Below are 23,819 nucleotides of genomic sequence, written 5' to 3'. Positions count from 1 at the left end.
GTTTTATTTTGGTGTATTTACCCTTTACTTTTCAGGTCTCCTTCACCGCAGTTCAGTTCCCTCTCCCTTTCCCCTCACCTGGCCACTCTAATAATCAGTACTTTAATAGTATTCTGAGTTGGGGCTGCCTGGAGGTGGGATTCTAGAAGTCATCATGCAAATCCAAAGGACAACAGCCTATTTGACAGGGTCTGATTAGTGTCATTTAAAATGGATTCAATTAATAACTTATTTTGCTTAATTTTAAGATAATTTGCTAATAATTTCCCATATTTGTTTTGTCCTCAGTAGTATTTGTCACAAGACTTCACAAGATAAGATGAAGCTGAATCTGTGGCTACCTTGTTAGAATATAATTTGGCTTTAATAGGTTGCTGCAACGAGTGCTGTGATTCATGAGGTGTAATAAATGTGTTCAAGGTGTTTACTTTCTTCAAATAATTGTTTAGATTGTAACTGAGAGTGTTTCTTTTTCTTAGAAACATAATTAATAATAAAATCACTAGCGGAAGCTTTGAAAGTTCCCAAGTTATATGAAACAGGATTTTGTCTGAGGGATTAAAATGAAAGTATTCATGAAAGAAAGAAGTAAAAGATGAAGTGAAAGCAATATCTAGAAGTAGAGAGTTGTTGAATCTCCATCTCCTAAGAGAATTGCGTTTGGGTAAAGGTCTAGTTGAATAGGTACTGGTGCATGATCAGAGATTATAATGAAGCCAATGTCTGCAGCCTGGAGAGATTGGGTAAAATGATGTGAAATAAAAAGTTATTCTATTCAGGATTGGCAGTGATGAACAGGGGAAAAATATATGTATTCTCTTAAGAATGGATTATATAATCTCAAAGCATCAGTCAAATCACGTTGGCTGATAGCTTGTACAAATGTTTTTTAGTGATTTATTTGGGATGTAATGTATTGATGGATGTCTGTCTAGAAAGGGATCAACAAAATTATTACAATCACCTGCTAATACTACAATGTTATCTGGGAATTGCATGAGTTTCTGGGAGATGTCAGACCAAAACTGACTATCCGGAGCATTAGGACCATATACATTAAACAAAACAATTAGAAGTTTACTAATGAATAGCTTAAGGAGCACCCAACTCCGTTCAGAGTCCTGTTCTTGAGTTATCAATTGAACTTTTAAGGAATTGTGACATAAAATTAAAACTCCATTTTTTTATTTTACCCGTTGCCCAGTCAATAAATGACATCACCAACCCATCCTTTTCACAACTTTATACACTTGTTCTCTTTAAGGTGCGCTTCTTTTAAAAGGGTGCTAAAGCGATATGTTAATTCGAAAATATTAATGAGTGTTTATGCATTAAGAATAATAGAAAAAAAATTGTAGAAATAAATAATGCAGAGAATTAATATGCACATTTGAAAATGTGCCCCCAGAGAGTGGTCACCAAGAGTCACAAATTATATTAAAACAGTAACTAACGTATGTGTAATATTGAATATGTATTAAAATAATGTAGTAATATGTCATATTGAGATATATAACGTATGTTTTGCATTACATTATAGAGCTAACTTAGCCAAGGTGTGGCCTAGTTTTGCCAGGCCTTGTGTAGAAGCTTAATATTAACGCACAATGTAGAAAAGCTAATGTGCTGAACTGACCATGAACCACTCGTTGTTTAATAAAATCTGCTTAGCTAGAATTCTCTGCGATGACAGACGAGCAGGAGACGATGGAATCAATATTGTATTAAGACTGGATGTACTTTCCCAGGATTCGAACAATGGAGACACTGACTAGAGAAGAAGATGCAACATTTTCAATACCTGATCAACCGGATGATGAGAACATCATACAGAGAACCAATCGAAACCTTGAGAACTGTGTAATCTTAGAATTCATAGATTTGAAAAACAAAGATTATTGGATAGAGTCATAACTGGTGATTAACTGACCAATTAAGAACTAGGGGCTAGTCTGGGTGACTTTGATAAAATAACGTGACAGAAGGGCAGAGTTCAGATGTTAGGGGCAGATGATCGAGGAGAGAACTTTGCTGTATTTGATACAGTATTTGGGTAGGAGAGATAAAGACTTTGTTATTGGGCTTATGCTCTTGAGAGCCTGATGCGATGCTGATCGATTGATGACCTGAAGACGAAGACCGACTTTGTTGCTGATCCATACCTGGGATAGGTCGCTATGACAATGTGACTCAATTACCTTTTGTGCCTTTTCCTTCTAGGTACCAACTGCGCTGTCTAAATTTTTTCTCTTAAGTTAGATGTTTTTCCAAATTCATGTTCTAAACTGTTTTTGCATGAAGTCCCACATGCTGATGCTAATCTGGGTTAGGTAGGGTTCCTATTCTGAGACGTTGAGATATACAGTGACAAATGATTGACTGACTGATTTGCTGAACTCTGCTACTCATGTTGAAGTATTCACCTTTGATTCATATGTTGACTTATACTGAAGCACTAGAATGCATGATTTCTCAAGTTCTTCTTGGAGTATGTTATTGGTGGTCACTAATGAATTAATCTCGAGTTGATTTAATAAAGTTTGAATTAATCCCATGAATTAGTGTTGTAACCAATAGGGAAATAAAATTGCTAAAACGTATATTGAGTTGTGGTTATTCATGTGTGTTGACATTATTAACTGCTGATTAATGTTCTGAATATTGATTTGTGTAATTGATTGTTGATGGACATTGGTTACTACATGACTAGGATATTCCATGCAAATCAAAATGTTCATCGACCTATACGCGTCCCCTTGTAAATTTACTTATTAAAGACTGGGTGCGCTAGCAGTTTTTGGTAGCAGCTTGATGGTTAGTTTCCTTGGAAAACTAGTTATGTGGTGACTGATGGTTATGGTGGTAATTTGAGTTAGAGTTAGTTGTTCATCATTATTGTGATTTGGATTTTATTTTTCGTATTGGCAATTGTAGCAAGAATGATGTCCCCTTAAACTCAGAAATGACTTTCCCAGATCCTGGATCCTGCTAGAAAAGTTGGGTATGTTCTCGGCGTTCTAGTGATAGTGTGAAAGTGGTAGGTTGCGCTTGCAAAGGCTTATGCAAATCGCAGGGGAATTGTGATGTATGTGAGGGAAGTAGGCAGTCTGCGTACTCCAGATGTGGTTTAGTAGGAGTGTGCGTAATCTGCAGTATGAGAGTAGGGAAGTCGTCAAACTTCACATGTGTGTGGCGCTTTGTGCTCAAAAAGTGTGCACGTGCTTGTTGATGATGTACGAACCCTGCGTTGTCTAATACTCCGGAGTATATTGACAAGTGTAGGAGAACCTTGGTTATATGTTGTAATCTGTCTGGTTTAGTAGGTGGATCGGGCGTGGTCAACAAGTCAGTGTATAAGTTAAGTGAGTGAGAGAAATTTTCGACTGAGATTTGGCGAGTTCTATGTGCACCAGGACAGACCCATTGATCAGTTGAGAGTGAAAACTGCGGGTCGAATTTCGCTTGCGAATGTGGGAGACTGAGGAAGAGGAATAGCTGCATGAGTGAAAAGGGCCATCAGTGAAAATCCGTAAGGTCTCTGAAGCGATTGTGTACCTTCCTGTAGTAAACCAGCAGGTTTGTTTTTGGTTAGTGCTCACAATAACTTGCATTCGTTTCGTGTGAGTTGGAGTTCAAGAGGACAAGCCGCAAGACTTTGTCAGCCGCAGTGTATGAGGGTGGCGTCAAAGTGAGCAGCGCTGGGATAGGTTGGTTAAGTAAGAAGAGTCGCAAGCGGATTGGCAGCCGTCCGTGAGAGACAATTGGCTGAGAAGGTGGGTGAAGGGAATCTTGGGAGTAAAACTAATTTCCTTAATTGATTTGAATACACAAAAGATATAATAGATTTAGGGGGTCATTATGAACACAGCGGTAACAACCGCCATGTTTATGCTGGCAGTGCAAACACTGACCGCCAGTGACCCCGGATCCCCGTCAGCCAAATGATGATCCTTTCTGTGGGCCGGCGGGTGAAAACATTGTTTCCGCCCGCCGGCCCACAGAAAGGACTGGCCGGGACTTTGACTGCGGCTCCATGCCTCTGTGCGGCAGGTGCAGTTGAACCCATCATGCAAATCGCTGCCCAAAAATCAGGCAGTGACCTGCGCGACGGGGAATTGCACTGGGGCCACTGCACTGCCCATGCACACTGCATGGGCAGTGCAGTAGCACCCCCTCCGCCAGCCTTTCCCTGGCGGGATAACCTTCCACGGAAAGGCTGGTGGATATGGAAACATTATCCGACGGATAGCGCAGCTACCCTGTCGGATGGTGTTTCCAGTCGCCGCCAGGCTGCCTGACGGCGGAAGCCTGGCCGTGAGTGAGGGCTGCCGATGACAGCCCTCTACGTGTTTATTATGTGGCTGGTTGGCCCGCCATGCCGTCTGGTGGTTTCAGCCGCCAATGCCGGCATGGCGGGCCAAGCCGCCATGTTCGTACTGGCCACTTTAATTTCTCAAAGCGTTTAGGTGTGCTATTAATGGTGATACATACATTAAGGCGACAGTGGGGGAGCCTACCCCACCAGAAAATTCTCCAGCTTATAATGTGATGGAGGAGCGAGGTGTTGTGCCATGTTTTTGGTTAAAGCAGTGGTGCAAATTGACAGAGAAACAGGGAGCTTTAGCGTTTCTGAAGCATGCAACGTTTAATTTGAGAATTTTGGATCAGTTGCGGATCACACTGTATGAGACAAAGCCTCTTCTGAGACCAGCACAGTTTGAGGCTTTAGCAGCTTGGGAGCTTCTAGCAAGACAGCAGCAAAACATCAAATTCCAGAGAAGAATAAGGAAGGTAGAGAAGTCCCTAGCAGAAGCAAGATGGGATTGGGAACAGAAGAGTTGAAGAACAGCAACATTGCAGGACGTTAAGTTGTTTCCCAATATCACAGAGGAAGATGAGTCAAAAGGGAAAGAGGAGACTAGCAAAAGTGATATGAGTTTGTCAGGGAGTAAAAAGAAGAAAAAGTCTTACACAGTGGAAGAAGACTCGGATGTCGAGGATCTCATTACTCAGATGTTGAGGGACCGACCTCCACCATATGCGGTACATGAGGGGGGCCCATGTACTAGTACTGCTCCAACTGCCCCAGCTCAAGTGTCGGAGACAGCGGGACCGGTGTAAGCAGATAATGGACATATACAAGAGGTACTGCAGAGTACTCCTAATGCACTGACTACTTCGGTAGTCCAAGCGCAGATGCACCCACCACTGATACAGAGAATTTACCCAGAGATACCGATTCTTGAGACAACCTCGAACTTAGTGGTTCCTATGAAGCAAGTGGTTCCGAGACCAATGCTAGGTCAGACTGAACCAACTCCAGTGTTGATGCCTTAGACACAGCCACAGGGTTTGCCGAAGTTCACACCAATGACAGGGACACAGTCAGATGTGACAACAGTGATGAATCAGAGCATGGAAGTAGTTCTTCCACAAAATGCGGGTGTCAGAGCAGCACCACATGCAATATCGCTGCCAATTACTGTTGGTCCAGCGCTATCATTGTTCGCGCAAAAGAAACCGATTGCAGGAGAACAGGGTGAAATGTCACAGAGCCTTGTGAGGAGGAGGGTGAGAGACCATGTGCAGGTAATATCATCTATGGGGCAGACCTTTGACGGATCTAGGCCATTAATGGATCTTAGTCCACTTTCTGCGCCTCCAGATGCCGTAGATGGCCCAAGAGTAAGTCGGAGCTTGAAGCTCTTGACGCCACAAACTCTAGGTGCAGTGGTACAACAGGTGCCATTGCCAAACGCAAGTAATGTTCCATTACAGGGATTGATAGTACAGCAGTTAAATGAGTGATTAGACAGTCTGAATTCTCCTCGATACACATCCAAGGGTGAAGAGCAGATTGATCCTGTAAGGCTGACTACAGAAATAACTGAACTAGTCGAGGGGTCAATGGGAGTGAATAGGTTAGAATCCTATACTGAAGAAGAACTGAGATACTTGTGTCAAAGAATTACAAAAGAAGTGGGCAGGTAAACATGACATAGAAATTGAGAAAACAAAGCACTTGAAAATTAGTTATAACCTAGATTTAAGGCAAGGATTTTGAACACATGAGACCAGCAGGGATGAAAGAGCATCTCTAAGAATTATTGCAGATTGCTCAGATTTGGAGAGCATTAGAGATGTGGGAAGGGAGATGGGCAAAGAAGAAGGATAAATGAAAACGAGATTCACAAGAAGAGTCTGAAAGTGTGCAGAAAGAAAAAGATCCAGTAAACATTTTACGAATGAGGGAAATTCCAGGAGGGCAGTTTGTTCATGTTCCCTGGCACAGGAGCGATATTCTGTCATTCACAAATGATTATCCAAAGCTGAAGGAGAAACCGGTTGAGTGGTATCAGCAGACAGATAGATTTGTAAAACTTTCAAAATGTCTGTGGGAAGACCTGAATACTCTGTTGGAGATAGTGGTTCCAGCTGATTTGTGGGTTGAGTGCAAAAGGGCAGTAGATTGGCCGACGAGTGAATCAGAAAGGAATAGAGTTACAGGTGCACCATCACCCGAAGTGATGAAACATTATTAAAAGGTGATTGAGTTCCTGAAGACAAGAATCTAGCCTAAGAATATTGATTGGCAGAGAATTGACAGGACAGTGCAGGAAGTAAAAGAGTTGATAGATACATACTATGAGAGATTGTTGAAGGCATTCAAGGAGTACAGTGGTAAGGAAGCAATCAAGCCGGAAGACATGTTGCACTTTGTGTTCAGGTTTGTGGAAGGATTGAGACCTGAGGTAGGTCAGATGATTAAGAGTCATTTGATTTGCTGGCAAACAAAACTGATTGATGAGGTGTTGCAGTGTGCGAAATACTGTAGTGATGAGATTGAGTTGAAGCAGAAAAAGTTGAAGGAGAAGGCAATGGTGATGCAGATTAAGGCAGCTCAAACAGGAGTACAGGGAGCTTTAGTGCAGCAGATACCGCAGAAGCAGGTAACTGTCATGTTCCAGCTTCAGGTGAGATGTAGAGGTCGTGGAATCAATATGAATTGTGGTCCAGATTTGAGTACAGCAGTGGTTCAGAATGATGTGCAAGGGATAAAAAGGATGTTACCATGTCTTCTTTGCAAAAACGTGGGACACTGGAAGCAGGAGTGTCGTATGATGGTGCAAGATGGTGGTGTTCAGCAAAGTGGTGATGTCAATACATTTCACAGGTCAGAGACAAGACAGAAGTAGTGACACAGTGCACCAATTCCCATTACATAGCGAGAATGAAATAAATGATGAATGGATGTATGATAGTTCAGATGAGGAGCCATGTATGCTTGCAGCTTCATTAGAAGTGGATCAACAGGGACCCTTTGTGAGTAGAAAGGTGATGGGTCATAAGGTCTCATTTCTAGTGGACACAGGAGCTACGCGCTCTACAGTGAGAAGTGCAGAAGTTCTGAACTTACCTCTTCCAGGCAGAACAGTTCAGGTTGTAGGGGTAGCGAATGGACAATTGATAAATCAAATCACAGATCCAGTACAGGTTGAGATTGGCAACTTCCAGGGACTGCACAAGTTTGTAGTCTGTGACTCAAGTCCAGTATCCCTACTGGGAAGGGACTTATTGTGCAAAACCAGATGTTCGATTAATTGTTTAACTCCTGGAATAGAGGTCCAGACAAATAGTGACAATGAAGAGGAACAAACTCCTGAAATTGGGAATGAACTCACTAATGAAGAATACCCGTTAATTGAGTTTTGCCCAATGTTTGCTATGAAAGAATTGCATGCAGATTTACAGGGAACAGTGCAGGAGAATGTGTGGGACCTAACAGGTAAAGAATTGGGTCTGATCAAGGGAGCAGAGCCGATTAAGGTCACTTTGAAGCTGAATATAGAATTTCTGCAGCTTCCACAGCATAACATGGCACAAGATGTTTTGATGAAAGTGGTGCAGATAATTGGATATTTTCTGAAACAAGGTGTTTTGAAAGAAGTGTTGAGCAGTCAATGTAACTCACTGATAATGGGCTTGAAGAAGCCTTTTGGGAAAGTACGAATTGTGCAAGACTGGTGAAAAGTGAATGACATGGTGATCAAATGTTGTCTCGTAGTGCCAAACCCAGCGGTAATATTGTTTCAGATTCCATGCGATGCAGAATGATTCACAGTTGTAGATTTGTCACAATCTTTCTTTGTGCCTCTTCATGAGGGTAGTCAGTTTCTCTTTAGTTTCAAATTCCTAGACAGAGTCTACAGCTGGTGCAGGGTTCCTCAAGGGTACACGGAGTCACCGTCTGTGTTCAATCAGATCTTGAAAAAGAATCTGGAGTCATTGGAACTCCTGTACCAATCGGCTCTGGTGCAGTACATTGAAGACGTGCTGACTGCATCCAAAATGAGGGACGAGTGTAAGTACGACTCAATTGCCCTGTTGAATCATTTGGGAAAATTTGGACATAAAGTGTCACCTTTGAAATTGCAGTATTGTCAGAAGTCAGTGAAATATTTGGGACACCAAATTGAGAAAGGGTCAAGGAGAATTTCCAGAGAAAGGATTACAATTATATTGCAGAGAAGTCCCCCGACTTCACATAGAGATGTCAGAATGTTTCTGGGAATGGTAAGTTATTGTCGTCAGTGGATTCCAAATTTTGCTTAGATTGCCAAACCATTGCAGCAGCTGAAACAAAGATGTTACAGATCCCATCACATTAGATCAGGACCAAATGAAAGCATTCACTGAGTTGAGAGATAGTTTGTGCAGAACTCCAGCATTGGGAATTCCTGACTACACAAAGCCATTCACATTGTTTTGTCATGAACGTGATGCTTGTTCTTTGTCTGTCTTGACACAGGTCCATGGAGGTGCTTATCACCCAGTAGCTCATTTTTCAGCTACCTTGGACTCAGTTGCAGCAGCCTTACCGGGTTGTTTGCGTGCAGTTGCCGCAGTTGGTCAAAGCCTTACACAATGTGAGGGAGAAGTGATGGGATACCATCTCACGGTAATGGTACCTCACTCTGTTGAGATCTTACTGACAAGGACGAAAATACAGTATTCGACTGGTGCCAGACTGACAAGCTATGAGACGAGCTTCCTAGGTGCTCCAAATGTAGCATTGAAAAGGTGTACAGTGCTGAATACTGCAACATTACTTCCAAGGGGTACTGTTGAAATTGAAAAAGAAGAAGACATTGAGCATGATTGTCTTGAGGTAACTGAGTTCTGCACAAAACCAAGACCTCATATCAGAGATACATGATTGGAAGAAAATGACCAAATTGTTTTTATTGATGGCTCATGTCTCAGAGATGGTACAGGAACACTGAGAGCAGGATATGCTGTGTGCACAATTACAAGTACATTAGAAGCTTCTTGGCTTTGAGGTGTATATTCTGTGTAAGTAGCAGAATTGGTAGCTCTTACTAGAGCGTGCCATGTATCTGCTAGACTGAGAATCACTATCTATACAGATAGTCAATATGGATTTGAAATTGTTCAATTGTGGTTGCAAAGAGGTTTCCTAACCTCTACTGGTACACCAGTAAGAAATGGTGACAGGATAAAGGAGCTGCAGTATGCAATACAGTTACCTGAAGAAATTGCCATGGTAAAATGCACTGCACATCTAAAGTCACATGACTACATCTCACCAGCAAATGGATATGCAGATCAAGTCGCAAGGTTTTGTGCACTGAACTGTGTGAACTGATGTCAGAAGAAGATAAAACATGTACAAGTTTTGCATTGAAAGTGATCGAAAATTTGGAAGAGTTGAAAACACTGCAGAGTAATGTTGACAAGGAAGAGAAACGACTTTGGTCCAAATTAAAATGTGTTCAAAGACCTGTTGAGATATGGGTTTCCGAAGAAGGTCAGATGGTCCTGCCAAATAGTTTACTGTCACAAATGGCCGGGTATTACCATGGTCAGGCACACATTGGGAGGGATGCCATGGTTCGTCTGTTCAAAATCGACTGGTTCAATCCCAAGTTTAGGCAGGCAGCAGAGGCAGTGTGTCATTGCTGTATGATCTGTCAGCAGTTAAATGTTAGAAAAGGAACAGTGGTGAATTTGAGCCACATTGGAAGAGCAGGAGGTCCATTCAGCAGAATGCAATTGGATTTCACTGAGATGCCTGCGTGTGGGTGTTTGAAGTACTTGTTGGTGATTGTGTGCATTTTTAGTCACTGGATTGAAGCATACCCCACAAGAAGAAATGGTAGTCTCACAGTAGCAATGTTGTTGCTTAGGGAGTTAATACCACGTTTCGGGTTTCCAATCCCTTTAGAATCAGATAGGGCAACTCACTTCAACAACGAGGTGATTAAACTCTTGTGTGCAGCACTAAACATTGAGCAGGAATTACATTGTAGCTATCGCCCTGTAGCATCAGGACTAGTAGAACAGACAAATGGTACCTTGAAATCAAGAATTGCTAAGATGTGTGCAGCTACGAATCTGAAATGGCCAGATGCATTGCCTTTGATGTTGATGTCGATGAGGAATACACCTGACAAGAAGACAGGGCTGTCGCCCCACGAGATTCTCATGAGCAGAGCAATGAGATTACCAGCAGTTCCAGCCAATGCACTTGTGAATATTAAAGATGATATGGTGTTGGACTACTGCAAGGGTATGGCTTATGTGCTTTCACTCTTTTTATCAGCAGGTGGAGGCCACTACTCTGCCACCCATTCACGATCCAGGGCACAATCTGAGAGCCGATGACTGGGTTGTTGTCCGAAAACATGTTCACAAGACATGTTTGGAGCAACGCTGGACAGGGCCATACCAGGTGGTCCTAACGACTACGACAGCTGTGAAGTGTGCAGGACTTCCGAACTGGATTCACGCCAGTCACACAAAGAAAGTGGTATGTTCACTGGATCATGAAGAAGGGTTGTCAAGAGCACCAACAACAGTGAAACAAGTTGCCGCTTCTGAACCAGAAAAGGAACCAAGAGTGTCTGAAATTGAACAAGAGCTTGTGGAAGATGGATCTATTACCCCTGTAAGAGACGGCAGTGAAGAATTACAGGAGGGTGCGGAAGAATCAATCACAACAGAGACAGCAGGAGAGCCTAGCTCAGCAGGGGTTCGCTCAGAAGCAGACAGTGCTGAGAAGCAAACAGAGCAAGTGCCAGACCAAGAGAGGGAAAGAGTTGAGATGGATCAAAGGAAAAGTGATCCGACTCCTCCTGAGCCCTTTGCAGGTCCATTAAGAGAAAACATCATAGAGAAAGAGAAGGAGAAGAGTCCAATTCTGAAAGGAATATTGACAGAAGGATCGAGAAAAGGAGATAATTGGCCTGAGTCACAAGTAGAGAAAAGAAAGGAAGTGGTCATAAATGAAACAATAGAGGAAGAAGTAGATACCAATTGAGTGAAGGAGAACTAAGTGGTGATCGAAAATTGAAAAGAAACAGAATAGCAAGTCGACATAACGCAGGTCCTGAATGGGTGTATGCAACTACTAACAAATGGCAACACAAGTTTATGTCCTTTTGTTTTGATAGAGAGGTTCTGAGTCAGTACTTTGATGTAACCTGAAAGTGAACAAGGAGCTGAATTGTTGAACCAATCTGAGAAACATCAAAATAGAGAATGTTGAAAACAAACCGTAAGAGACATTGATAACCTGATTTGACATTAACCCAGATGTGACAAGCTGCTAACCGATTCTGACAAAGGAAAAGGGTTCCTGAATGTGAGACTGAACTGTGAGAGAAGAATTTTTCCTTATTTTTGATTTTTACTGCACTTTATATAAGAGTTACTTTTGCCTTCTGATTTTTTATAGATCATGGCTGAGTTGAATAATCAAGTTAGAAATGCTAAGCGCTGTAAATATATGAGTGTTGGATTGGCGATTATGTGTGGGATTCTGTTTATAGTGATGATTGTGGGAATGTCTGTTCTTGATGTGAAAGGAGCCAATCGTACTTCTGCTTCTGAAACTACTACACTAACAGCTTAAGAGAAGTTTAAGTTAGATGAGAAGTATTTGCATGATTATACTGATGCCCAAGGAGAGCTTTCTTCTAATGTTTTCTATCGCTTGTTGAGTGAATATGTTGGGACGACAAATGGATGTAAGGGATTGTCTTGTGTGTACGCGAATTCCTTCATCAGCTACTAACAAGGTTCTATAATCAATAGTATATACAGTATTTTTATTCTAACTATGACTTGGTGTTTTCGTTTGTTCCTATTATTAGATATTTGAGTAGAGTAGCTAAGGATCATGATATAGTATTAGTTAGAGGATTCTTTGAGCCTACACTAACATTTGGAACTGCATATGCGCACAAGAACAACCTCACATGCTTGCTTACAACTTTAGAGAAGAGCTTCATAGGGCATACTGATGACAGGAGAAAGGCATTCAAAGAAAAACTAAAAAAAGGCTTAGAGAAAAGGACTTATAAGAATGATTATTCTTACACTGCAATTAAAACGCAAGGGAAATTAGCATTAGATGCATTACCCCTAGGAAAGCTTTGTGTATATATAGGCCAAAATCACGCACTGACACTTTATTTGTGGGAACGAGTGAATGTAGGCATGTGTTTTTGTTTCAGAGTAAATGGACTTTTATACTGAATGGTCAGGACCCTGCAATTCCTGGCATATATTATATTTGTGGACTTAATGCTTATTACTGTCTTCCAAGAGGATGGTATGGGACATGTTATTCGGGGATAGTTTTCCCAAAGATTTATCAGATAGATAACTTAAATAAGTTTCTGAAACTGACTGAATTATAAGCGACAGAGGAGGGAATCCTCTTCTGCAGTTGTGGGAGATATATTTGGTGCAGTGATTCCTTCACTGGGAGTCATCCTGAATTTGATCAAGATCCGAAAGTTGTCTACCATTGTGGATAACATGCTGACAAATTTTACAGGCAATTCTTATGATAAATACTGAATTAGCTGTGGATAGAGCTATGACGCTTCAAAATCGTGGGGTCTGTAAAATGATTACCTCTAGGCATTATTATTAAAAATCATACAGGAAATATTAATTGTGATTGCTTGCATATTAGGATTATGGGGTTCATGTAATTGTGTCCAAAGATTGAATTGAGAAGGTCTAAAAATAATCAGAGGAGGTAAGAACGGAGCAGAGAAATAATTTATAGGGAAGATTTGAGAAGGAGACAAAATATTGAGGAAATAGAATTATGAAACTGTTGAGGGTAAAAGTAGTGTGATGACGTATTTAGTCATCAGAGGAGGGATTGCTAAAGCAGATATGTTAATTAGAAAATATTGAGTGTCTATGCATTTTGAATAACAAACTAAAAAAAATGTAGAAATAAATAATGTAGAGAATTAATGTGCACATTTGAAAATTTGCACGGAGAGTGGTCACCAAGAGTCACGAATTATATTAAAAGAACAGCTAACGTATTTGTAATACTGAAAATATATTAAAATAATGTAGTAATATGTCATATTGAGATATATAACATATGTTTTGCATTATAATATAGAGCTAGCTTTGCCAAAGTTGTGGCCTAGTTTTGCCAGGCCTTGTGCAGAAGCTGAATATTAACGTGCAATGTAGAAAAGCTAATGGGCTGAACTGACCATGAACCGCTTGTTGTTTAATAAAATCTGCTTAGCTAGAATTCTCTGCGATGAACCGACGAGCAGGAGACAATGGAATCAATTTTGTATCAAGGACTGTGTAAAGCAGACTGGATGAACTTTCCCAGGATTCGAACAACGGAGACACTGACTGGAGAAGAAGATGCAACATTTTTTATACCTGATGAGCCGGATGATGAGAACATTGTACAGTGAACCAATCAACACCTTGAGAACTGTGTAATCTTAGAATTCATAGATTTGAAAAACTAAGATTATTGGATAGAGTCCTAACTGGTAATTAACTGACCAATTAGGAATTAGGGGATAGTCTGTGTGACTTAGATATAATAACGTGACAGAAGGGGGGAGTTCAGATGTTAGGGGAAGATGATCGAGGAGAGACCTTTGCCGAATTTGATGCGATATTTGGGGAGAAGAGATAGAGACTTTGTTATTGGGCTCATGCTCTTAAAAGCCTGATGCGATGCTGATCGATTGATGACCTGAAGACGAAGACTGACTTTGTTGCTGATCCATACTGTGGATAGGTAGCTATGACAATGTGACTGAATCACCTTTTGTGCCTTTTCCTTCTAGGTACCAACTGCGCTGTCTAAATAGTTTTTTTCTCTTAAGTTAGATGTTTTTCCAAATTCATGTTCTAAAATGTTTTTGCATGAAGTCCCACATGCTGATGCTCATCTGGGTTAGGCAGGGTTACTATTCTGAGACGTTGACCTATAGAGTGACAAATGTATAACGGACTGATTTGCTGAACTCTGCTATTCATGTTGACTTATTCACTTTTGATTCATATGTTGACTTATGCTGAAGCATTAGAATGCATGATTTATCGAGTTCTTATTGGATTATGTTATTGGTGGTCACTAATGAATTAATCTTGAGTTGATTTAATCAAGTTTGAATTAATCCCATGAATTAGTGTTGTAACCAATAGGGAAACAAAATTACTAAAACGTATATTGAGTTGTGGTTATTCATGTATGTTGATGTTATTAACTGCTGATTAATGATTTGTGTAATTGATTGTTGATGGACACTGGTTACTACATGACTAGGATATTCCATGCGATTCAAAAGGTTCATCGACCTAGACGCGTTCCTTTGTAAGTTTACTTATTAAGGACCGGGCACGCTAGCAAGGGCAATTTGTGTGTTAAGTTTTGAGAAATGACCAAAAACTCTTTGTCACCTAATAGGGAAGTTTAAACCCCTGACATTCCAAGAAATGCATGTCAGGGCCATTTAAAAAGGACAATGTATTTGATACAATCAGATCTACCTTTGCAAAAAACGTATAATATAGTAAATAATCTGACATATGATAGGAAGATCATAATTGTATAGATATGAAGGTGTATGAAGTATAATAATTATGAAAGAATATTGGAGGAAAAAAGTGAGGATAGGAAAGATAGGAATAGATCACTAAGGTAGAAAAAAAAAGGATAAGATGAGATGAGAGAAACAAAACTGTATGAAACAGAAAATATAACAATAAAAGAAAACTTACCAATGTATATTGTTAAGAGAAATGGGGGGCAGACGTAATACCAGTAATAAATTATTCCAGCAAACTCTGCTTGAAGATAGAAGATGAGCAAATGTGAAAGGAAAGAAAGAGAAAACATGACCATTATCCTTATTTTGGCAAACGACCTGATGTAGAGACATCCATATTTGCTACATTGTGAGATGCAAGAAAATCTCTTATGCGGGATGGATCCCCGTATGTCGTTGTGTTATTGTTATAAGTAACTTTGAAAAAGCAAGGGTGGAAAAGTCCAAAATGAGCACCCAGTGATCGTAGCATTGGTCCCATGCTTAAAAAGCTTATTTGTCTGTCTGTGGTGCTTTTCGCATAGTCCTGGGAGAAAAGAAGAAAATGACCAGACCAAGAAATATGTTTAATTTGTGTGGCAGCTTAGATTATCTTCATCAATCGGGAGAGCTCCAGAAAGTACAAAATAACTCCTCAAGGTTGTTTAGAAGTGTTCGGAAATTTAGAGGGATGGCCTAGTCTATGTACACATTGTATGTAAAGTGTTGAGTCTCCAAGCAATTGTAAGATCTGTGGTAAGAAAGTTTTGAAGAAAAAAATGGGGTTTGTTCCTTCTATGCCTTCATGTAGGCTATAAATGTTTAAGTTATTTCTCTTGTTGTGATTTTCAATATCTTAAACTTGCTTGTGTAGAGTAATTACCTGGTCTTGAATAGAGTCTAATTTGGAGGGAGTGTCTTTTAAATTGGAGATTTGTTGTTGTACATTAGACATCCTTTCTTAAATAAGATTCCACCTGCAGGAAAGATTCTGTAATTTGGAATTTGTTTCCTCCAAAAAGGGTTGCAAAGCTCCTATTTCCTCTAACAATAAATCAAAGGAGGTGTTAGGTGAGGACTTATTAGGAAGTGGTGCATCTTTCTTTAGTCTTTTCGTAGATGCCTTCCCAGTTTTCGATGAGGGATTAGTGGGAGGAGTTGAGGAAGAAGACACATTGGGTAACTTTTGTAGCAAATAATCATCCATTTTGAGAAGTGATGAGGGGGCAAAAGAGCCTACCTGCATGTATTTTATAGAAATATTTGTAATTGCTTAGTCCGCCTATAAAAGGTCAAAACTCCAGAGCCTGTCAGGTCAGAAATTTGAAAGTATATCAGACAGAAAACCAGCATATATAAATGAAATAATTCAGTTGAGGAGGATCATTCAAAAAAGCTGATATTGGATGTAATCAATGTATTCAAATGTATACTGAGAAATGTCTTGTTAGAGAAAATGTCATGAGTTCACATTTATGGTCATAATGCATCACTCGGAGGCAAGAGTGAAAATAATAAAATGTATATAAATCAGAGTATCTATATAAGTTAACTATAAAGTTTCACATCAATTGAGAGTTAGACATGAGTGAGAAAAACAGTTTGTTTGATGTGAGGTTGTATGTTTAGGAAAACAGCAAGAATTCCTGAAATATACTGAAGTAGAATAAAACGAGGCAAAAGAATTTAGCAGATAATAAAAGCTTGAATTACTTCCTTTAACTGATGTCAATTATAAATGTCAGTAGGTAGAACTGAAAGTATAATAACTTGTTGAGTTCGTACTTGTAAGTCTTTTGTTGTTTTAACTGCGGCAGAAACACCATCTCCGCGTCTCCATTCGAGAACAAAAAGCCCAGGCGCCACTTCGCCCCACCTTAAAAATGCCGGAACTCTGCTAGGAGAAACATCCGACTGGACGAAGCCCCACCACAGAAGCCACTTCGCTAACCGGACCTCGGACCCTCAGTGACGCACCGTCATCTTCTCCGGGGCCAAACCACACCCTCCTCCACATACATTAACTTAATTCACAAAAATGGAGCCAAGGTGTTAATCCAATCACACTGTGAACTGCTCCTGTGCGAGACAGAAAAAACGCTTAAATATATTTTGTGAACTATAGGTATGTTGACTTGACGCAGGCAGACAAGTCAAGCTTAAAGCAGACCCGCTTCTGAGATCAGCTCATGTGCACTACCTAAACATTCTTCCTTTGCTTAGGGTTCTTGTGTGTTTAAAGCAGGTCCAAATTCTCATCCCCTCATACTGCATACTCATATGTTTTTGTCTGTCCGGTGGACTAGAGTGCTTTGCAACAATCTCCATGTAACAGAAAAAAAAGCTCTCCTCCTGGTTGTTCCACTGTGGAAAGAGAAGAATCAGATTGCGGAGGCTTAAGTGGTGTAACATAAAATGATCCCCTCACTTTCAGAATGTCATGAGGGGGTCTTCAGTCTCCCATATCTCACAGATAGTTATAGACCTTGTGCTGAATGGAGGCCACCTGAAGGGTAAGCAGTAAAAAGAATGTATCAGCTACTTGTGCAAAATGTGAAAAATTCACTAACAGGCATACTTTTGATTGACATATGCACTAAATACATGCATGTGCAAAAATGTTTTGGAAATATTATTAGACTGGTGAATGACGGTGCAATACAGATAAATGAAGTGGTTACGAACTAAAAGAACCCTATTTGCAAGCGGAAAATCTAGGTGCTGAAAGAAAGGTGGGGTAAAAGAGACAAGCACCCAAAAAGGGAGTCAGCCCCATAAAAATGTATCTGAGTCACAAAACTGAAGCGAAGGGTTTGCTCAGTTTTACTCCTATCCCAAGCAGGAGAAAATCTGAAGAATTCCCAGGCAAATTGCTCCTTTATGTCAGGCGCAGGTCAATAATGACACAAATGTCATGCCTGTTACCTGACACAAAACGTCTTCCCCTGTCCAGCCTCATTTTCAACTCATCTCGGCCCATACAACATAAAGTGCCTCCGGAAGGGATGCAACACATGCGTGCGCCCACTTTCTGAACTCCTTTGGCACTTTATATTATGGAAGGGGTGTCACATGCTTGTCCAGACCCTTCTGTAATACAGATCACACCCGCACACACATAGCACCAGCACAATCCCAATGGGCTTTCCATCATTTACATGGGGGTATGGCCCCATGCAGAGTGAAATACTTTATTTCGAAGTCATAGTAGGCAAACAGACGCAGATGCTAAGAAACCACCAAAGGAGCACTGACTGTGCGGCACAAAGAGGTGGCACACAGTGAGTGCACTCTCCAGGGGTGCTCTCTGAAATAGGCAAAGGGACATCTCTGCAGGTGGGTGCCGTCATTCACTGCACTCGCATGCAGGTAGATGTCTATCCTCCTTTGTAAAGTGGGCCATATGCAACCCGCACTGTGAAATGTGGATGACATTCCACTAATGTGCTACACATTGGGCGGCCTTGAGTTCACATCGGCCGTGGGATAGCACATTACTTCTTTTCGCCCGGTGCACCTAGTTATAGGTAGCTTTGGTGCAAACAAGGACAGTGCACCATTTACATAATGTAGCACAGAGTGTTCTTCTTTTAGTGGATGTCTTGTGTGTTATGTGTAGTCTCACTTCTCCTGCACCCTCATGCTGCTGACGCTGCTCACTAATATGTGAGTCGTCCCTTTTATCAGGCACTACTATACCATGTGGTGCACTCTTTAAAACTGACTTCTGGGCTGAAACTCTGAGTCCAATTCAATGGGTCGGCTTTGCTCCGCGCTCCGAGCCTGCTAAAAAACAAAATCAAAGTGAGGCGGGTCCCTCAGGTTCCATGTTAAATGGTCTACTCTCATTTGTGTATGGGGGACCTTTGAAGTTCACAAAAGGACGTTCTGGCTAATGGATTCACAGTAGACAATTATGTCCAATCGCAATGTGCCGAAAAAATCACATGGTTTATAAAGAGGCACATCTTAAATGCAAACATCTCCAATTGCAACCAGTTGCTCATGTTCTTCAGAACTGTAGAAGTGCTAACTGTCCCTCATTTGTGCACCGACTATCAGTGCTATTTGACTAACAGTAAAGGGGGTTCCGCCTTTGCCACAATAGTAGAATAGCAACCTGAATATTTTCATAACCATATACAGTATTTGAGTGGCTGTGTGAAAGAATACCAGTTGGACCATTTCGAGTGTCTACATATTTGTCTTTACATGCCTACACTTCACCGCATTGTCGCATTTCAAGAATGGGAGATGTCTTATCCTGGTCCATTTCATAAATCACATCAGTCCTGTAACAGAAGAATGTCTAACCATCTTCATGGGTGTAGACAATCCAATTTACTGGTAACTGGTATTCCTTATCTCCCACCAGCAGCAATTTACTACCCCAAATGGTGGCTCTGCCAGTTCAGATATAATACTAGAAGCCCGGGATGCCTCTACTAATAATTGTGAAAGGGGATTCGGGTAGTGTTTGAAAATAAGCCTTGATTTTGTTCTTGGAGAAAAAATTCATCAGGAATTTCCTTGGTTCGTTCCCTTACAAATTCCAACACCTCCGTCAAAGAGGACCTATTTCAAACTACCTCAAATATTGAATGAATATGACATCACATGAGCACGCATTGCTGGTAATTTGTCACATGATCAGTTACTGTATGGAAGCACTGTATGGCTAAGCATACTGACTCATGCATATCTATTCACCCAGATAAAAACATCACAACCTCTATAGACCCAGACTAACCAATCAAAACTATACATAAGTGAACTAATCGAGGGATGGACAACATACTTAGGGCCAGAGTTATGGAAAGTGGCACTGCACCATGTGCAGCGCCACTTTCCCTGCGCCCTTTAGCAACCCCCTACCACGACCATGTGTGCACCGTATTTACAATATGGCGCAGGATAGGATGCAATAGTGTCTTTTTTAATGACGCTATTGATGTACTCTGCAGGAGTATTTTGTCGCTACTCCTGCAGAGTACATAGGGGTCCATTCTAAGCAATGGAAGTCCCCTTTTAACGCCTGCTCTTGAGCAGGAACAAAGTGGGGTAAAAAATGGCGCAAGGAAATCTCCTAGATTTCCTTACACCATTTTTCCGGTTTCCCTAACGGTGGAATGCCCCCTTTGCATACATTATGCCTGGCGCAGGCATAATGTAGCGCAAAGGGTTAGAGAGTGGCGCAATGCATGCATTGTGCCTCTCTGTAAATATGGCATGGGGATTTTGGACTCATTGGGCCACATTAACATAAAAATAAATGACATTAATGTGGCGCAAGTGATGCTAGGGGCCTATAAAGAGGCCCCTTAGATGCAAAACACCCAACGTACTCAAGTGCAAAAGGCATTTTTTACAGTAGTAAGTAAGTGAAGGGGCAGAAATAAATGAATGGAACAAGTGGAAGACTCTTCTTGCTTATGTAAAACGTATGTGAAGGATAAAAGTTAACCCACAACAGGACACTGTGCTCGATAAAATGAACCATATTCCTAACACTGGAATAAAATATTTGCTTCAATTACACTTACAATTATCTAGTTATTCATGGCATCCAGAGAAGATGAAAAGGCTTGGCACGCAGACAGAAAAGCAGCTTAGGGGCCAGCGGGTGGGAAGCACACAGTGGAGATATGGATCTTAAAGGTTTCCATCTCCTTTATTTGCCATTTACCTGTATGCAACTGCAATAGCTGCATTGGGAGTGGCAGGAGTGGAAAAGGTGCTCATACAGATTACATGTGGGACCTCTGTCAATACCTCATGTCTCCAATTCCACGGAAACTGTGCACATAGTTTCTTTTATATAACATACTACTGTACCTCTTTTTTAGAGGTCTGAGTGAGGACAAGAGATATGGCTCAGAATCAACCATCTGTCTAATGTTAACAAGTCTATGTGCCAGAATTAATGTCACATTTTAATTGGGCGTGAATATCAAAGATGAATAGAGCTATGTATCAAGATGACATTTGGTGATATAGTGATAACAACACAAAATCCAAGTCTTAGGTGGAACCTCACATATCACGGTGGATACTTTCCTGCCAAAAGACAGTTTCAAAGGCCCAGACACTGCACGTGCAGAGTATCCACTGTTCCAAGATAAAGCTATCATCTTATGCTCCCACAATATTTATTTATATCAGTAAATAAGCACATTGTAGATAGTTGAAATCAAAGTTTACACCCAACGGGATGATATTTTTTTAACCAATATTTAGGAGAAACATTTATGTCAGAGAATATTTAAGTATATTATATTTTGACATGCAACTATCAAGACATGTCCTCATGTCCAAGACCAGCATTAGATGGGGGGCAAGAACAGGCCCCTATGTCTAGGTGCTCACTCATATGACCAACTGTTGCGTCATAGGCCCTATTCTGGCTTCATATTCTCAAATAAAACTTCACAAACCCAGCCATTGTCTCACGTTCAAGGTACAATGTCAGCGTCTAGGAACAATGTTTTGCACCAGTCTAAGACATTGTATGCCAAATAGTGCCGTCTTCTCTACCATCAGCCATGATCCTGCTTAGCTTTAAATTCTTCATCTATTCATGGCTTATAGAGAGAGGTGGGCGGTTTATCTGGGTTTCGGAACATAGAATTGCTGCATTGGCATGTGGCAGACGTGGGTGATACTCCATCTTTCTAATATCCCATGTCTCGATTTCCATCCCTACATACATTCTTTGTTTTATATGGCTAAATCCCTCTTTTCAAGAGGAGGTTAAATCTTCCATATCACGTTCCATAGCCTTGTTAAAATCTTCCGACCTATTGGCTCCCAGTGAGGACCGCACATATGGGTCAGAATCAACGACCTGCTGATTTTTAACAATCAAATAAATTAGACGTACATTGTGTCCAAGCCCAACTCTCACTACTTGCATAGGCAAAAGCCCACGTCTGGGTTAATTGCACATTCAAATTTGGGGTGAAGTTCAAAGGTGAAAGTAGTCAAGCGTCAAGAGGACAAATAGTTATCTTGTGAAAACAGCATCCAAATCCCAAGTACAACCTTATATGCCAAAGTACATTCTCTAATGCCAAGGATAACATCACATTCTTAAAATTGGAACTTTCTGGCCAAATTCATCATCGCCAGTGCCCTCATTGTCTCTAGCTCCATGCAAAGAGCTGGCACATTTTTTTGTTAAAAAGTGGATGATATTCAGCTTCACTTGGAAAAGGTACACTTGGCTGCAGGGCAGACTGCCTACATTTCCCTGAATATTAGCGCTTGGGATCATGCCTCAAGCAGTGAATAACACACACCCAACACACCATTAGCTGCTCCTAAAATGGAGTCCCTGTCTCTGCTAGACACTGCTCAGTTTTTGACTTTACTTTAGTCAATTAAATCAGGGTCTCCGCGAGATCCTCTTCCACCATCCAAACTTATTCTTCTGGACCCAGGTTTACTTCCAATCATGATCGGTCTGCTTAATTCAACTTTGCAAGAGGGATCTCTTCCATGTTCTTGGAAGCATGCTATGGTTTTGCTCTTTTCAAGACACCAAACCTTGACCCCAGTAGCTGGTCCAATGTCAGACCAATCTCAATGCTGCCCACCTTCTCCAAAATCTTGGAGAAGCATATGAACTCAGAGCTCACCACTTTTGTGGAAGCTCAAAACTGACACAGCACGGAATCGCATCTCTAGTCTGGATTCCGCAGGAACCACAGCACTGAGACAGCCCTCATCGCCTGCACAGACGACATCAGGACCAGATTGGACAAGGGCGAGACCGTCGGCCTCATCCTCCTAGACCCCTCTGCAGCTTTTGACACTGTATGCCACCCAACCCTCCTTGCACACCTTTTCGATGCCGGAATTTGCCACAAAGCCCTGAACTGGCTCACCTCCTTCCTCTCCGAAAGAACCCAAAGAGTTTGCCTCCCTCCTTTCTGGTCTACACCCACCAGGATCATCTGTGGGGTCCCCCAAGGATCTTCCCTCAGCCCCACCCTCTTCAACATCTACATGGCTCCTCTCGCCAACATCCTCCGCCCACACGGCATCACCATAATTTCATACGCTGACGACACCCAGCTCATCATCTCCCTCACTAGGAACCATGCCACAGCGAAGATTAAACTGCACGCTGGACTCCTCGACATCGCCAACTGGATGTCAGCAAGCCACCTCAAATTGAACTCAGAGAAAACAGAGATCATCATCTTCGGCCCCAAGAAGGCAGCATGGAATGACTCTTGGTGGCCCACCACCCTCGGACCACCCCCAAAATCGACCACCCACGCATGCAACCTTGGCATCATACTGGACTCGTCTCTCTCCATGACCCAGCAAATCAACGCCATATCATCCTCCTGCTTCAACACCCTTCGCATGCTACGCAAGACTTTCAAATGGATCCCTTTAGAAACAAGAAGAACAGTCACCCACGCCTTCATAAGCAGCAGACTGGACTACGGCAACACCCTCTATGCAGGGACCACAGCCAAGCTTCAAAGAAAACTCCAGCGAATCCAGAACGCAGTCGCACGTCTCATCCTCAACCTTCCTCGCTACGAACACATATCCACCCACCTCAGATCCCTACACTGGCTGCCCATCAACATAAGGATCATTTTGAAAATCCTTGTCCATGCTCACAAAGCCCTCCACGACACTGGACCGGCCTACCTCAACGAACGAGTTAACTTCCACATACCAACTCGACAGCTCCGCTCCGCAGACCTCGCCCTCGCTACAGTCCCCGCATCAATCGCACCACCTCCGGCAGCAGACCCTTCTCCCACCTCGCCGCCAAGACCTGGAACTCCCTCCCCACCAACCTACACAAGACCCAGGACCTCCTAACCTTCAGAAATCACCCAAAAAACATGTTTTTTTGAGCAGTAACCGATCCCCCCCACCAGTGCCTTGAGTCCCTAC

The sequence above is a fragment of the Pleurodeles waltl genome, chromosome 2_1, assembly GCF_031143425.1.
Source record: "Pleurodeles waltl isolate 20211129_DDA chromosome 2_1, aPleWal1.hap1.20221129, whole genome shotgun sequence".
NCBI lineage: Eukaryota > Metazoa > Chordata > Amphibia > Caudata > Salamandridae > Pleurodeles > Pleurodeles waltl.
This window is presented reverse-complemented; position numbering follows the sequence as displayed.